This window comes from Lactuca serriola, chromosome 5 (assembly GCF_051521515.1).
Source record: "Lactuca serriola cultivar US96UC23 chromosome 5, Lser_US96UC23_V15, whole genome shotgun sequence".
Lineage (NCBI taxonomy): Eukaryota > Viridiplantae > Streptophyta > Magnoliopsida > Asterales > Asteraceae > Lactuca > Lactuca serriola.
In genome coordinates this window covers 227,216,176-227,234,464 of record NC_136412.1, presented here as the reverse complement: position 1 = coordinate 227,234,464, position 18,289 = coordinate 227,216,176, and positions in this window count along the sequence as shown.

The following is an 18,289-nucleotide window of genomic DNA, read 5'->3' as shown; positions in this document are numbered from 1 at the left end:
GGTATGCTGCTCTTACTGATGTTGCTGTTGTTGCAACCACTACAGTCGTTGCTTCTACCAGGCCACAGGGGGGGTGACGCGTTGCTGTACTGGGAGTTCAGCAACACGAAGCCACCAGAGTTTGATGGGACTCAGGATCTGATAGCCGCGTTGAGGTGGATCTCTAACATTGAGGGGTGCTTCTACACATGTTCATGTTTGGAGCATCTGAGAGTTCGGTTCGCGTTGAACTAGCTTCGCTTTGGGGCGAAGGACTGGTGGAAGTTTGTGACAGCGCACTATTCAGCTGCAGAGCTTGCTGCGGTGACCTGGGAGAGGTTCACCGTTATGTTTCGTGATGAGTACGTTCCCCCGGTGGAAAGGGAGCATTTGGCCCAAGAGTTCTTGATCCTCAAGCAGGGTACTGAGTTTGTTATTGTGATCACCAGGATGTTTCATGAGAGGGCGATGTTCTGCCCTGAGCACGTGTCTTCCGAGCAGGCACGTATGATTTGGTATTTGAGTATTTTAAGGAGAGACATCTGCGAGTTCATGGCAAACTCGACGTACCGGACATTTTCCGAGCTCCAGGAAAATGCCCGGAAGAAGGAGATTGAGCTAGAGACTCAGGCCAGGGAGGAGGCGGAGTTTCATGGGAGGGATCAGCGACATGCACAGTCCAGGCCGGCTGCTAAGCGAGCTAAGCCCGCCGATTCGAGATCAGGGAACCAGAAGGGCCGCACTTGTGGCAAGTGCAGGAAGAGTCATCAAGGGGTGTGCAGAGCAGGGTCTTGCTACAAGTGTGGCAAGGAAGGGCACATGGCCAAGGATTTCCCCTAGGGGTTTGCAGTTTGTTTTCACTGCAACCAGACTGGACACCGGAAGGCCGAGTGTCCGCAGTTACGAGGGTCAGCTCAGGGAGCTTCTCAGGGATCTGTCCCTGCTACTATTTGAGCTATGGATAGTCGTCCGGTGAAGGCCAAGGCGCCAAAGGCTCGCGGGAGAGCCTTCCAGTTGACAGTGGAGGAGGTCCGCGCAGCACCCGATGTTGTGGCTGATATGTATTCTTTCAAATGCTTATCTTGAGTTTGTGGTGTTATGCTTATTTTGTGATATGTGTAGGTACATTTCTTGTGTGTTCTGTACCTGCTTTGGTGTTATTTGATTCGGGTGCGAGTCGGTCTTTTGTGTCATTAGGCTTTAGTCAGCACGTCAGTATTCATCGAGAGGCGTTGAGTCGACCTTTACGAGTTTCCATAGCTGACGAGATAGCAGTGTATGCCACTGATCTGATATCACACCCCAAAACCGGAACGGCGGAAACGTTCTGGGGTGGATGACATCATGTCAAGTATCACAACATATGCAGTATAATAATCAAAGTACAAAAACCATTGCATTAATAGTAATAGTTTTACATGGTTTACATTTCATAGAGACATTAAAGTAATACAAGTAATAATATAGGTGCAGCTTAGTACTAAACTGTCTTCACCAAAAGCTCCTGGAATGTACCTGTCTATTGCTGACCTGAGTATACAAGTTATTTGAAAGCGAGTATCAGCATTTTTATATATGTTGGTGAGTTCATAAGTATTTAGTGTCATTTTATTCAAATAACTTTATAAAAAGTAGTAGTTTAGAATCAACAGTGTATTAGAGTCCCTTTCCAGAAAATCCAATATTTTCTAAATAAAACCAGTCTTCTACCAAGACTCGATAGTGTTATGTTTTAAAGAGAATTTCCCTAAAATATTATCGTTACCAAAATACGGTATTTAACTTTAAAGAAAGTAGAAGGATATCACAAGTAAAAGCATTAGGGAAAATAACATAGGCCTCAGCAGGAAATACTGCTGACTAAGGCAAAAGAAATCATAGACTCCAGGAGAGTATCGAATGAACAACACGCCCGGCTCAGTCTAACAAAAGGAGACACAGACCCCAGACAATATCAAATGAATGATACGTCTAGCAAGGTCTAAAAACAGTGAATACAGACCCCATACAATATCAAATGAATGATACGTCTAGTAAGGTCTAAAAGAGTGAACACAGACCCCAGACAATATCAAATGAATGATACGTCTAGCAAGGTCTAAAACAAAGAGACACAGACCGCAGACAGCATCAATTGAATGATACGTCTAGCAAGGTCTAAAACAAGGAGTGATCTTAAGGGTGTTGTTTCAAAAATACAGTGTTAATTTCCGTTACCTTAAGGCCATGAATTATAAGGTAACCCCGAGATACTCGTAACCATACTTATAGACACTAGAGAACTTGACGCCCTGCAAGCGTCGGAAAGAATGTGACATTTGTCACCCCTTGGCTTGGTAGGACGTGGACTGTAGCTAGCAGTCAGGGTGTAGGGGTGTCAATCCCGTATAGATCTATACACACAATGCCCGCTCTCCCTACAGGAGACTCTGGTTACCAACTTGACAACGGAGAAGGCCGTGTCCTGAAGATGCAACTCGTATAGTGAGTTCTAAGGTAAATACTGGGCTAATGATAGAGACTCACAAACAACTGACCGATGTAAACCTATATGTCTATACATGTATACATAATATATAATTAATGATCAAACGACCTTCGGACGGATATCCGATCCCACCAGACCACATCTAAACGAGGAAAAGGAAATAGGGCGAACTAGCCTTCCTCAGTCCTTTAAACATTATTTATATAACTATACAAGTACAGTCATACATTTAACTAAGTAGAAGCATTTAACGAAGTTGAAGTGTTTATCGAAGTAAAAGTGTTTCACGAAGTAGAAGCGTTAACAAGTAGAAGCGTATCACGAAGTAGAAACGTATCACGAAGTAAAAGCGTATCATGAAGTAAAAGAGTTAACAAGTAGGAGCGTATCACGAAGTAGGAGCGTATCACGAAGTAAAAGCGTTAACAAAGTAATAGCATTTAACTAAGTAGGAGCATTAACTAAGTAGAAGTATAACGAAGCAGTAGTATCTAACAAAGTAGGAGTATAAAAACATGGAAGAAAACTTTGATGAAAACTTTGGAAAACCTTTATACTTAAGAAATCATGACTTGGTATTCTTTTGTAAAATAAGTTTGAAAACCCTTAGAAATCCTTTGAAAACCGTTCATAAACAAGTTTTAAATGAAACTTTGATAAAACATTATAAGTAAAGAAATCCTTTGTTTAAAATACTGCTCTAACTGAATGGGTTTAAGGCAACAAATGGGCCATTTAAGGAGTTCACGGCCCTAAACAAGGAGTTTACGGCCGTAAACTCTCACTTGGTCAATTCCTTCATAGATCTAAGTCTTAAATGATAGAATATAAAGTTCTAAGCATTATTCCAAGTCAAATGGGGGTGTTAGGGCATCATTTGGCCACCTTTTGGGAGTTTACGGCCCACGGACCAATTCTAGGGGGGTTTATGGCCGTAAACTCCTATTTCCTTGGTTTAATTGATGTTTAATGCCTTTACTACAATGGGGGTTGCTTCTAGACATATTCCAAGGCCATAGGAGGTGTTTGAGGGCATTTCTAACACCTTAAAAGGTGTTCACGGCCTATGAAGAGGGGTTTATGGTCCAAGAGTGTTCTTGGGCCGTAAACTCATGTTTACTCTCCAAAATGCAAGGTTTTAGTGTTCTAAGTTCGAAGGTGTAAGTCCACAAGTCATATCTAAGCCCTAGGGGTATTTTAGAGGGGTTTTGGGGCTTAAAACCCCCACTTAAGGGTGTTCACGGTCCAAGAGTGTTCTTGGGCCGTAAACACATAATCTTGCCCCTATTTGATGTCTTAAACATGAATTTGTATGTTAACTAAGCTACACAACAAGTTAGGATAGATGACTTACTAGTTCGGCGCTCGGAATGGGCGTTTTTGGCTCGAAAACAAGTTGTAGAGAGAGAGTGTAGAGAGAGAGAGTGGAAAGGTTTGTATGTGAAACAACCCAAAATTACCACCCAAAAATTTCGATTTTTATTATAACAAAACCACGAGACTGAGTATCACATAATAAAAACATATGTTGCGTGTTTCGAAAATAATAATAAAATACTGTGGAAAAACTGTAGCACAATTGTTATCCAAACATAACAAGAACTAAATCAACTCCTAGGACAAGACTGAAGTTGTGGTGTGTGCGATGCCATCATCCCGAGCTCTTCCCTTTGCTTGCGGAAGTACCTGAAACCAAAACTGAAACTGTAAGCACGAAGCTTAGTGAGCTCCCCCAAACTACCACATACCATACAATATATATATATATATATATATATATATATATATATATATATAAAGCACATATTGGGCCTTGCCCATTGCATCAGACCGAAGTCTGGAACTAGCTGCATCGGACCGAAGTCCGGAACTGACTGGGACCTTGTCCCCTGCATCGGACCAGAGTCCGGAACTAACTGCATCGGACCGAAGCCCGGAACTAACTGCATCGGACCGAAGTCCGGAACTAGCTGCATCGGACCGAAGTCCGGAACTGACTGGGACCTTGTCCCCTGCATCGGACCGAAGTCCGGAACTGGCTGATCATGGCATAGCATAACACATATCAACTATTATAATCACATATACTGCATACTGCACGGAACAGAGTTCGGAACACATAACACAAACATGCTTGAATCACGAAGACATCAAGCACTCTAACTACTGCATCGGACCAAAGTCCGGGACTACTGCTAACTAAACGGGCCGGCATTGTGGCCGTAGACCCGTTCCTACTGAAAGGAAACTCACCTCATGAACTGGCTGTTGTGTGAATGGCTCTGGAAGCTAACTGTTGCTGCTCCGGTATCTCCCCAGCTACAAGTCCATAAACACACTCAATCAAATACTAAACACTGCACTGGGTTAAAATGACTCTTTTACCCTTGGTCAAAGTCAACTCTCTCGGTCAAAGTCAACCCACAGTTGACCTGACTCGCCGAGTTGGGCCGCCAACTCGCCGAGTCTCTAGTCTCACTTCTCAACCCTACTCGTGGCTACTCGTCGAGTATGGCATCGACTCGACGAGTACCCTCTCGATCCAAGAACTCAGACAATCTTCATCCGACTCACCGAGTCATATGAACAACTCGACGAGTTGTTCTTGAGCTTAAGAAGATTGCCTTGGACTCGCCGAGTGGTATGAACAACTCGCCGAGTCCCTCCATTACTGAGTCTGCTCTCCAACTCACTGAGTCCACTCTACTACTCACAGGCTTCCACTCATCAACACTCAAAAGGGGAAAAACGGGGACTCGCGACTCGACTCGCCGAGTCGTTCTTCCGAGTCGCCGAGTCGCTTGCATGCAGCAACTCAAAACTCGATTTTGCTTGAATCCAGTGTATAAAACTTATAGATCTGGACTCCCTTAACTCGATTAGCACGTAAAGATTCTATCTTTACGTGCCCATATGCATCCATGAAGCTAAAATGGCTCAAAAAGCATAATAAAGGCTAAATCTAGGGTTTTCATGCAAGGTAACTTCAAAAAGGCAATAGATCTGGGCTCTACAGCTCCTAAATGAACAGATCTAAGGATATCTCGACATAATAGGGTATCCATACAATCATAAGGCTTGAGGAAAGCATCAAACTAGATCTAGAAGAGTTCTAACGGAGGTTAAAAGCATAAAACAGGAGGGAATCCGAAGAATACCTCAAAGAACTCTGATTTGCCCTTGGATCTTTGCTCTACACCTCTTCTCCTTGCTCCTTTCTTCTTCTCCTTCTTCAAGCCTTCAAAATTTAACACAAGAACACTTAGATCACTCAAGGATGGATTAGGGTTTTCTCACAGCTTTCTGAGGGTGAAGGAGGCGAGATTGGGGGCTATAAGGTGGTTTAAATAGTGAACAACCCGGGGATTTAGGGTTTCTTCCAGGCAGGAAGACTCACCGAGTCCCAAATATGGACTCGCCGAGTCGCTGACTAACACGTGTGCGAAATCCCGTCCTTACTCAGCGAGTCAGGCTATGAACTCGCCGAGTCCTTCTTGCAAACTTCTAATTAAATACTATGGAATCATCATACCGGAGACGGGTCGTTACAATTCTCCCCCACTTGGCTCAGACTTCGTTCTCGAAGTCTGCTACGGCTGAATCTGCAAAAATCTCTGGATAGTGCTCTCTCATCTCCTCCTTTGCCTCCCACGTCCACTCAGACCCCTTCCGGTGCTGCCACTGCACTTTCACTAACTGAATTTCCTTGTTCCTCAAGGTCTTTGTCTTCCGATCCAGAATCGCGACCGGCCTCTCAATATAATTCAGGCTGCTATCAACCTGAATATCCTTCTGGGGAACGACTGCTGACTCATCCACCAAACACTTCCTCAACTGAGACACATGGAAAGTGTTGTGGATCTGAATAAGCTCCTCAGGAAGATCTAACCGATAAGCAACACGACCCACTCGGGCCAAAACCCTGAAAGGACCAATAAACCTGGGACCCAACTTGCCCCTCTTCTGGAACCTGATAACACCCTTCCAAGGTGAGACCTTCAGAAGGACCATATCACCCACCCGGAACTCCAAGTCTGAACGCCTCCTATCAGCGTAACTCTTATGCCGACTCTGTACAGTCTGCAGTCTACTACGGACCTGTTGGATCAACTCGGTCGTCTTGAGCACCACCTCTGTGCTTCCAATGACTCGCTGACCTACCTCGCCCCAACAAATCGGGGTCCTACACTTCCTCCTATAAAGCATCTCAAAGGGAGGTCGGTCAATGCTCGCATGATAACTGTTGTTATACGAAAATTCCGCTAACGGAAGGTACGTATCCCAACTGCCACCGAAGTCTAGAACACATGCCCTGAGCATGTCCTCGAGAGTCTGAATCGTCCTCTCACTCTGCCTGTCCGTCTGAGGGTGGAAAGCGGTGCTGAAATGAAGACGAGTACCCATCTCGTCGTGAAAACGCTTCCAGAATCTGGATATAAAACGGACATCTCGGTCTGACACCACCGATACCGGCACTCCATGACGTGCCACGATCTCACGCACATAGATATCGGCTAACTTTTCTGCCGATATACTCTCCTGGATCGGGATAAAATGAGCACTCTTCGTCAACCGATCCACTACTACCCATATCGAATCCACTCCTCGTGCGGTCCTGGGAAGCTTGGTGACAAAATCCATGGTGATGTCCTCCCATTTCCACACGGGAATGTCTAACGGCTGCATCTTTCCGTGAGGCCTCTGGTGCTCCACCTTGACCTTCCTGCAGGTCAGGCATCTCTCAACATACCAGGTGACGTCCCGCTTCATGCAGGGCCACCAATAATCGGGTCGAAGATCTCTATACATCTTTGTCGCCCCTGGATGGATAGAAAATCGAGACTTATGAGCCTCGTCCATCAACACCTGCCGTACTCCTCCCCAGTACGGTACCCATACTCTCCCATGAAGTGTCAGCAATCCCCGACTGTCATAATCAAACGAAGATGCTCGACCCACTATCCTCTCACACTTCTGCCTCTCCTCCTTGAGGCCCTCAACCTGAGCCTCCCTGATCCGTTCCAACAACGGAGTAATCACTATCATCCTCAAACACAAATCTCTGATAGGGGCTGCCGACACTTTGCGGCTTAGGGCGTCGGCCACCACGTTGGCCTTCCCTGGATGGTAAAGGATCTCACAATCATAATCCTTCAGCACATCCAACCACCTCATCTGTCTCATGTTCAGACTCGGCTGATCCATAAGGTATCTCAAGCTCTTGTGATCCGTGTAGATAGTACAACGGACCTCATAAAGATAATGCCTCCAAATCTTGAGGGCAAACACAACCGCCCCCAGCTCTAAATCATGGGTAGGATAGTTAGCCTCGTGAGGCTTCAACTGTCTCGAGGCGTAAGCTATCACATGGCCTCGCTGCATCAACACTGCTCCCATACCTGTGATTGAGGCATCACAGTAGACTACGAAGTCCTCTACTCCCTCTGGCAAGGTAAGGATCGGAGCCTCACACAATCTCTGTCTGAGGGTCTCGAACGCTGCTTGCTGCTCAGGCCCCCAACGAAATACCACCGACTTCTTGGTCAGTCGGGTGAGCGGCACTGCTATCTTGGAGAAATCCTGAATGAATCTCCGGTAATACCCTGCCAGTCCTAGGAAGCTCCGAATCTCAGATGGAGACTTCGGGACCTCCCACTGCATTACGGCCTCTATTTTGGCCGGATCCACCAAAATACCCTTCTGGTTGACGAGGTGACCAAGGAACTGCACCTCACGCAACCAGAACTCACACTAGGAGAACTTTGCGAAAAGTCTCTCCCTCCTCAAAACTTCCAGCACCTCCCTCAGGTGCTCCTCGTGCTGCTCCTGCGTCTTGGAATATACCAAGATATCATCTATGAATACTATCACTGACCGATCCAGCATCGGTCTGCACACGCGATTCATGAGATCCATGAACGCGGCTGGGGCATTGGTGAGCCCAAATGGCATCACCACAAACTCATAATGACCATACCTGGTCCTGAAAGCAGTCTTCTGCACATCCTCATCCCTAACATGCATCTGATGATACCCGGAGCGTAGATCGATTTTGGAGAACCAAGACGCTCCCTGAAGCTGGTCAAACAAATCATCTATCCTTGGAAGTGGGTAACGGTTCTTCACCGTTACCTTATTCAACTCCCGGTAATCTATACACATACGATGCGTCCCATCCTTCTTCCTCACAAACAGGATCGGCGCTCCCCAAGGCGAACTGCTCGGCCGAATGAAACCCTTGTCTAGCAGCTCCTGCAGCTGCGTAGACAACTCCTGCATCTCAGGGAGAGCTAGGCGATACGGTGCCTTGGCTATCGGAGCCGCACCAGGAATCAGGTCGATCCTAAACTCAACCTGTCTCTCAGGAGGTATTCCCGGTAAATCCTCGGGAAATGCAACCGGGAAGTCTAGCACTATCGGGACATCATCAACTATCGTCTTGCCCTTCTCCCGGTCATCCAAGACATAAGCTACATAACCAGCGCAACCCTGCTGAAAATAGCGCCTTGCCCTTGCGGCGGAACAAAAGGTCGGTCTGCGCTGTGGCCTCTCGCCCTGAATCACTAACTCTCCCCCACTGGGAGTGCGAACCCTTACTAGCTGAAGCTCACAATCAATCACCGCCCCATTGGGGCTTAGCCAATCCATGCCCACAATAACCTTATTCCCTCGCAGGGGAATAGGAACCAGGTCCACCGAAAACTGCTCATCAAACAACTGAAGAGAACACCCTCTATGCACTCTGCCGACCCTCACGGTCCTGTCATCTGCTATCTCAACCTCTAATGGACAATCTAGCTCCCCTGGAGCTCTGCTAAATCTCTTGCTAAGCGCAAGCGATACGAATGATTGGGTAGCCCCCGAATCGAATAATACCATAGCAGAAATGCCGTTCACAGAGAACGAACCTATATAAAACATACAATCATAAGCAATAATCAATCAATAAAATAAAGAGATGAAGGGAAGATACATACCCGTCACCACATCAGGAGTCGCTCGCGCCTCCTCTGCTGTCATCTGAAACGCTCTACTCTTCGCCACTGGCGCCTCAGCTCGGCCCTACCGGCCGTCTGTAATCCTCAAAGTAGCAAGGGCAGGTGCAGCCACCTACCCTGCTGCAGCTAAACTCGGACACTGGGACTTTTTATGTCCCCTCTGATTGCACTGAAAGCAAATCAGATCTGATGCTGCAACGCCAGTAGCAGGGGCCGTACAATCCCTGCTCAAATGCCCAGTCTGACCGCACTTGTAGCAACTGGAACTCCCTGCCTTGCACACCCCCTCGTGCAATCTCCCACACTTGCCACATCAACCGTGGCTCTGCTGACTCCTGGATCTGTGATCAGAAACCTTGGGCTTTTTGCACGAACTGCCTGAACCCGAAACCGCCTCCGGTTTCCTCTTCTTCTCCATCTCGAGATCAATCTCCCTCTCCCGAGCCCTAGCAATCATGTCATCCAGCATTTTACAACTGGACCGGCTCACAAACTGGCGGATATCGCTCCGCCACATCTCATGATAATGGGCCTTCTTCATTTCCTCATCGGCCGCATATTGAAGAACAAGAAGAGCCCTCTCCCTGAACTTGGCGGTGATCTCCGCCACGGTCTCTGTAGTCTGGGTGAGGTCCTGAAACTCTCTGGCTAGCTGCTGCACCTCAATAACTGGTGCAAACTCCGCCCTGAACCTGGTAGAGAAATTAGCCTAGGTCATGGCATCCAATGCTGCATCATCTCCAATGGTATGTCCGACCTCCTCCCACCAGTCCCGTGCCCTGTCCTTCAGAAGACAGGACGCCAATCTGACCTTGTCCCCCTCGGGACACCTGCTAGTGCGGAACGCGTTGGCCACATCCGCTAACCATCTAGTACTCGCTATGGGGTCCCGCGCCCCGTGATAGTCTGGAGCTCCACATGCCCTGAACTCCCTGAATGTAAGTGTACGCGACCCCATCATGGCCGCCACCTCGGCACGGAAGGTGCCCAATCTCTCATCCATCAGCTCTAAGATACCCTCCTTGATCGAACCAAAGATCACAGGAGTCTGCTCTAAAATGATACGAGTAATCTCTGAAGAAAGAAACTCTCTGGTCTGCTCATCCATGTGCTCGTTCCCCGAGCCTGATCCTGATCCCTCCCCGGCACCTCCACTGCCGGCTGCTGTCCTCGGACGCAAAACCACCATACTGAAACACATCATAGCAATATCAGAAAACTGAAATATCTCAAGGGATCATTGTTACTACTACTAGCTCCCTGGTCTTGTGTCAGCCTTCCTTGATTCGAGTACGGATCCTATGCTTTCAGTAGTACGGGCCCATACTACCTTCCACATCTATCCGTACTTTCCTCAAGAACGGCCTTGACTCCACCAAGTCACTTCTACTACTATTGATCTCTGCTACTCTCATCCTAGGCTTGCCCTAGGGAAATCTCTGACTCCACTCAAACCAGTCCTCAGCTGCCGAAGCCTCCTTGTAATGCTGATTAGCCGCCACCTGAATACCATCACATGCAATGAGGCTCGAATAATCCTTCGAGTAAAAGACTCGTCCCTACAACGTTTGGACTCAGACAAGAGCTGCGCAATAGGGCCAAATCCAGCACTCTGAGATTATTCAACCTTGATCACATGTGATGTGACGTATTCACCTAATGGCTAACTCCCACCACTCAGAGTCCCACAGAGCACAAAGCAAGCAGCATTCGGATAAGGGAAACATACTCAGGCAAACTATTCTCTTAACAAGAAGCTACTCTAGCATACAATGCTAAGCTCGCGCTACCAGGCATAACCTAAATAGGATATCCTACTGCTGTCTACTCAATACTAGCATGCAATTCTCATAAAGCTGTAACACATATAGCAGGCACATATGGCATCCTCCTAGATCCTTAGTCCTATACTATCATGCTGTTCTACTGAAACTGAAACTGAAACTGGAACTAAAACTGAAACTGAAACTAATGATCATAAACTTGTATGGGTAATTTGGGAGTACTTACTTGAGCTCGGCTGATCGCATGCACCACACCCTTATCTTGTTTAAAAATTCTTTTCTTTCTAAGTGCTTTTCAAAATCTCATTCGAAAACATTTTTTTTTCTTTTTGAAAATCTTTTTATCTTTCCCTTAGTTTGAGTTCAGATGCACCCGGAGGTGTATCCGAATCCTTCAAACCAGGGCTCTGATACCAACTTGAAACAACCCAAAAATACCACCCAAAAATTTCGATTTTTATTATAACAAAACCACGAGACTGAGTATCACATAATAAAAACATATGTTGCGTGTTTCGAAAATCATAATAAAATACTGTGGAAAAACTGTATCACAATTTTTATCCAAACATAACAAGAACTAAATCAACTCCCAGGACAAGACTGAAGTTATGGTGTGTGCGATGCCATCATCCCGAGCACTTCCCTTTGCTTGCGGAAGTACCTGAAACCAAAACTGAAACTGTAAGCACGAAGCTTAGTGAGCTCCCCCGAACTACCACATACCATACAATATATATATAAAGCACATATTGGGCCTTGCCCATTGCATCAGACCGAAGTCTGGAACTAGCTGCATCGGACCGAAGTCCGGAACTGACTGGGACCTTGTCCCCTGCATCGGACCAGAGTCCGGAACTAACTGCATCGGACCGAAGCCCGGAACTGACTGCATCGGACCGAAGTCCGGAACTAGCTGCATCGGACCGAAGTCCGGAACTGACTGGGACCTTGTCCCCTGCATCGGACCGAAGTCCGGAACTGGCTGATCATGGCATAGCATAACACATATCAACTATTATAATCACATATACTGCATACTGCATCGGAACAGAGTTCGGAACACATAACACAAACATGCTTGAATCACGAAGACATCAAGCACTCTAACTACTGCATCGGACCAAAGTCCGGGACTACTGCTAACTAAACGGGCCGGCATTGTGGTCGTAGACCCGTTCCTACTGAAAGGAAACTCACCTTTTGAACTGGCTGCTGTGTGAATGGCTCTGGAAGCTAACTGCTACTGCTCCGGTATCTCCCCGGCTACAAGTCCATAAACACACTCAATCAAATACTAAACACTGCAATGGGGTAAAATGACTCTTTTACCCTTGGTCAAAGTCAACTCTCTCGGTCAAAGTCAACCCACAGTTGACCTGACTCGCCGAGTTGGGCCGCCAACTCGCCGAGTCTCTAGTCTCACTTCTCAACCCTACTCGTGGCTACTCGTCGAGTATGGCATCGACTCGACGATTACCCTCTCGATCCAAGAACTCAGACAATCTTCATCCGACTCGCCGAGTCATATGAACAACTCGACGAGTTGTTCTTGAGCGTAAGAAGATTGCCTTGGACTCGCCGAGTTGTATGAATAACTCGCCGAGTCCCTCCATTACTGAGTCTGCTCTCCAACTCACTGAGTCCACTCTACTACTCACAGGCTTCCACTCATCAACACTCAAAAGGGGAAAAACGGGGACTCGCGACTCGACTCGCCGAGTCGTTCTTCCGACTCGCCGAGTCGCTTGCATGCAGCAACTCAAAACTCGATTCTGCTTGAATCCAGTGTATAAAACTTATAGATCTGGACTCCCTTAACTCGATTAGCACGTAAAGATTCTATCTTTACGTGCCCATATGCATCCATGAAGCTAAAATGGCTCAAAAAGCATAATAAAGGCTAAATCTAGGGTTTTCATGCAAGGTAACTTCAAAAAGGCAATAGATCTGGGCTCTACAGCTCCTAAATGAACAGATCTAAGGATATCTCGACATAATAGGGTATCCATACAATCATAAGGCTTGAGGAAAGCATCAAACTAGATCTAGAAGAGTTCTAACGGAGGTTAAAAGCATAAAAGAGGAGGGAATCCGAAGAATACCTCAAAGAACTCTGATTTGCCCTTGGATCTTTGCTCTACACCTCTTCTCCTTGCTCCTTTCTTCTTCTCCTTCTTCAAGCCTTCAAAATTTAACACAAGAACACTTAGATCACTCAAGGATGGATTAGGGTTTTCTCACAGCTTTCTGAGGGTGAAGGAGGCGAGATTGGGGGCTATAAGGTGGTTTAAATAGTGAACAACCCGGGGATTTAGGGTTTCTTCCAGGCAGGCAGACTCGCCGAGTCCCGAATATAGACTCGCCGAGTCGCCGACTAACACGTGCCCGAAATCCCGTCCTTACTCAGCGAGTCAGGCTATGAACTCGCTGAGTCCCTCTTGCAAACTTCTAATTAAATACTATGGAATCATCATACCGGAGACGGGTCGTTACAGTATGGAGTCCACTCACCCTTATATAGGGGTTTGAGTTGGGGCTCAGTGGAAATCTACCCGATACTGCCGTTAAACGGGGCTTGTGGTCGCACCCGATTAAATGGTCGTATTTTGACTTGGTTGAACTAAAACTTTTCAAGGGATTAATGAGGGTTTTTCTAATTTGTTTCAACCCTTACCAAGTCATTATAAAACTCCCAAATTAATTAACCAGTCCAAAAGGTTAACGGACAGTTTAATAAAGCGAGGCTTATTAACGGAAGAAGGGGTTAAAAATGACGAGATAAATTTCGGGTTGTCACATCATCCCCCCGTTAGAGGGAATTTCGTCCCGAAATTCAGGTTTAAGCAAGGAAGTAGTCATGAATAATCGGGTAGAGGTATGAGGGTACTTCCTATTTGGTTGGTCCTCGCCCTCCCAAGTGAACTCTTGCCTTTGCTTGGCGTTCTAACAAACCTTCACTTACGGGACGCGGATTCCGTCTCGTGCAGTTAGCGATTCCTACTGGTTCGTCTACAAAGTTAGGGTTCCCAATGGTTTCTATCAAGACGAGTGGCATATAAAGAGTGACATTAGGCAAACATTTATCAAGTCTAAGAAGTGGATTTATCTGTGGTGAAACTTGTGGAATTTCCGAAAGTAGTAATGGTCTGACGAGGGTTAGACCAATTTTTGTAAAGAATCGCAGATGGTCCTAAGCTCTCGGAACGGTAGAGTTTTTCAGTACTTAGAACATAATGTACTTCTTTGGTAAGATCATCACTGACGTGATCGCTATTCCGAAGTTCCAAATGTTCTCTCTCATACTGGAAGTGTAGTCCTTCAGGTTGTTCCTTAAAAATCTCGGGTTGTCCTTGGATTCGTGTTCCCTGTTGATTGGCTCTCCAAGGTTTTCTGGGTCATCGGATGGATTGCATGCCTATGGGTATCAGTTTGCTGCAGAATGTCTTTCTCAATCTTGTGCAAATGAACCTGCACTTCTGTTTCTTGAGATATTTCTAACGGAAACCCTCAGGGTCGGGGAGATAGGGTTTCACCAGACGAGTGTTAGACTGTCTCGGGAGGTGGTTCTACTATTTTTGTGCGAGATAGTATTCGTGGAACACCTAGTATAACCTATTCTCTAACGAGTTGGTTTATTTCAGTTGCCGAAAGCGTGTGTTCTTGTATAACCCATTGGCTAACATCAAGACTGGTGTCGAGTCTATAATCTCTTCGGGATCTGGGTTATAAGGTTTAACGCAACCTACTTTCGCACTTTATCCAAGTATTCATGGCTGCGGAGGTTATCCTGCGGTTCTTCGTATTCTAGTGTTCGCTTCGGAGAATGCAATCTATTGTCTACAGGGCGACGGTGATTTCCTCCATGCGAGAGGGCGGAGGGTCCTAGGCACTACTCGTCGGTAACGGGGAGGACGAAGTGCCTGAGTAGTGCGAACATCTTCTGCAACTACTCTCCTGAAGGTTCTGAGTTTTCTCAGTCTAGGTCAAATCTAGTGAGTATAGGGTTCCATCACTCGGAACTTTAATCTCCTCATCCACTCTTCTCAAAGTTTAACTTATCGCAGCTTCTGGATTTCCGGGATATCCACTGAGATACTTAATTCGGGGAAATTAAGCGATAATGGATAGTCGTAGTCAATGGCCTTGACTCTTACGACTCAGATTTCTTTACCAACTGAGGGTGTTAGCTACTACGTTGGCTTAATCGGGATGACAACAAACTTCGGATTTGTGGTCATTATAGTAGCTTAACTCGCAGGGGTTCTCTTGACTCTAGCTCCCATTCCGTGGGATAGGATGAAGGGTTTTACTATGAGGTTCGGGTTAGAGCTCATACTCGGCTTAACCACTAATACTTGGTGTATGCAAGCCATATATAATTGGGGTCGGCAGGATGTTCAGTTGTGCAACTCCACCCCAGAGCCACAACCCAACGAGGAACAGGGAGTAGGGAGTAAGCACACATCTTAAATCTTTTTTATCCCAATTATATACCACCCTTATGCATATACTCAGTTATAGTGGTTAGTCCCATGAGTTCCATCTTCTTGATTCACGAACCTGATTGCGAGGTGCGAACGGTCTTCCTGGGGGATCTACGGAGTAGGCTTCAAGTGGTTATCATCTTCTGGAATACCCGCAGTGTCTTTCGCTTCGGTTTCTTTCTGTCTAAGAAGGGTTGGTTAACAGCGTGTGGTACCCTTCTCCTGGGTACTTCGGAAGGTTTGAAGTAAGAGTGACGACTGAAGGATCATATTAGTCTTTGTTATTTTTATTTTGTTTAGGTTCAGAAGAACCTTTATTTGCTGAAATGGCTATGGAGAAAGTTCTTTTTACACAGCACTAAGGATTTACACATGGTTGCACGATGTCGAACCATGATTGATAGAGGCGTCAAAGTTGGCATACTTCGACATGATACAAAATGAGGATCGATAGAGTCATGTGCCGAACGGGCACACAAGTTCTAGGCCTCTCGGGTTTCGTCTCGTGTATCACTGTCGCGGATACTTGGACCGATAGAGTTGACGCGGAACTATAGAGAGTCCTGAGTGTTTCTGAGTAGAGTACCTTTTCATGAATGGATTCTCACGAGGCATTTCTATAATCGCCAAACATATACTAGTCATGTATAATTAAGGTGGGGAGGACTGTTGACTGAGCGACTCCGCCCTAAATCCACAACCAAACAAGGAACATGAAATGAGGCGGCATTCACTCACTCTAGGTCTATCCATCTCAATTATACATGGCCGTAACGTATATATCTAGCCATTATAGTTTTACCTAATGAAATTTTTAAATTTTATAACAGTGCTGCGGCTTTTGCCTTAATGGGGAAGTAATTACATTTAGAATTAGCCTTTTAATGTTTTTGGTTAGTTATCTGAGATTGAGAGACGTACCAAAATCTACCGGGTTCCTTGATGCTTCTCCCTAAGTAGGTAGACTCAGACTCCTCCTGTGTCCTTGTCGTTTCCTTCAGTTGGGCAGTCCCTTTTGAAGTGCCCAATCTTACCACATAGACGGCAAACTGTATTGGCCACCACATTGGTGGTTGATGTAATAAACTCAACCGGGGTTCTGCATACGCGAGCATTATGCCCCTTCATTTGCTGCAGTGGGGAAGGCTTCCTAGGTATGGTCTCCTTGTAGTCGGGATGGAAGGGTCGGCAGGGGTATTGACTGTCTCGGCTCGTTGCCCTTCGAAAGGTCCTTGATTCGAGGTACTTCCCTCCTCGATCTTGATTTTTCTCTTCAGTGGATTTGGTTGAGGTTCTTGGGTGGATGGATATACAGAGGTTGGCTGCTGCCGTCCATTACTAGGATCGGAATTCCCGATAGGGCTCTTGCTAACACTGGCGTTTTTAGCATTCAGTTGAGCCATGACAGTTGCAATGGTTACCGAGACTGCAGCTTGGAACGTAGCTTCATCGAATAGGAGAGTCGGTTTCTTGCCAGTGGATGGGTTACGCTTCTTTAGAGGTATGGGTTTTCCTATACGGAAAGGAACACAAGCTGATGAGAGACGATTGCTAATCCTGGACATATCTGTCCTTACTGTATTAGGCATAAATTTTTCCCGTGCTTCGGATATTGGTTGCCTGAGTGTCGACCTACATCCCTATGATGTAGTCCTGGTATTCAAGGTAGGAGTGTGAGTATCGGAAAAAGCCATAAGATGGGAGTCGTTCCTACTAAGTTACCTTTATACTGGGAAAGGCTCACTCTCCGGCTTGGAAAGATTTGACAACAGTTCGGAACGAAGACCGCGGGAAGAAAGGCTCATGAAGACTTATGGCTAAACATCCTCAATAGAGGTGTGGGGATCTGCTCTAATCGTATTACTTGCAACGGGAAAAATGAGATTTACCTAACACATAGCGTGAGTAGTGTAATCACTAACTCACTAAATTGTATTATTTTATGGGTTCATTAGTGTGACGAACACGAGGAAAAGACACTTCTCAGGTTCCATGTACTGGCTCCCTCTGTTTACCTCGTATCTTTAACTGGGACCGGCGTTGGTTTCCTTCGGGTAGTTACCTAGGGTTCTCTTCTCCTATAGACATATTGAATTTCTACTCCGTCTTACTTCCGATTCCGACTCTGGGTGTCATCACTTCATGATGGATGACTGGAAATCTCAGAAGTTTAGGCGATTTTCTCACCGATGTCCCTAAAAACATATAGGCACTTGGTGGTTTCAATAGTCTCGACCTTGTTCATTTATTTCTGAACTATAAATCTTCTCAATGAACTTCTCCTGGATCTGCATCACCTCTTCTGCTGAGTACTAAAGTGGATAGGGTTTTCTACAGGGTTCGTGCGAGAATGGAAATGTCTAAAGAATCCTAAGAGATTATTAACATTTCACTGGGTGATCCATATTGAGTCCTGCTACGATTACATAGGGTACACAAATCATATATACCTTAGATCCGATAGGCCTTCGAATATGTGATACTATTCTATATCCACATCCCAACGAGGAAAAAGAAGTAGAGCGAAACCACACATTCTTAGCCTATAGGATC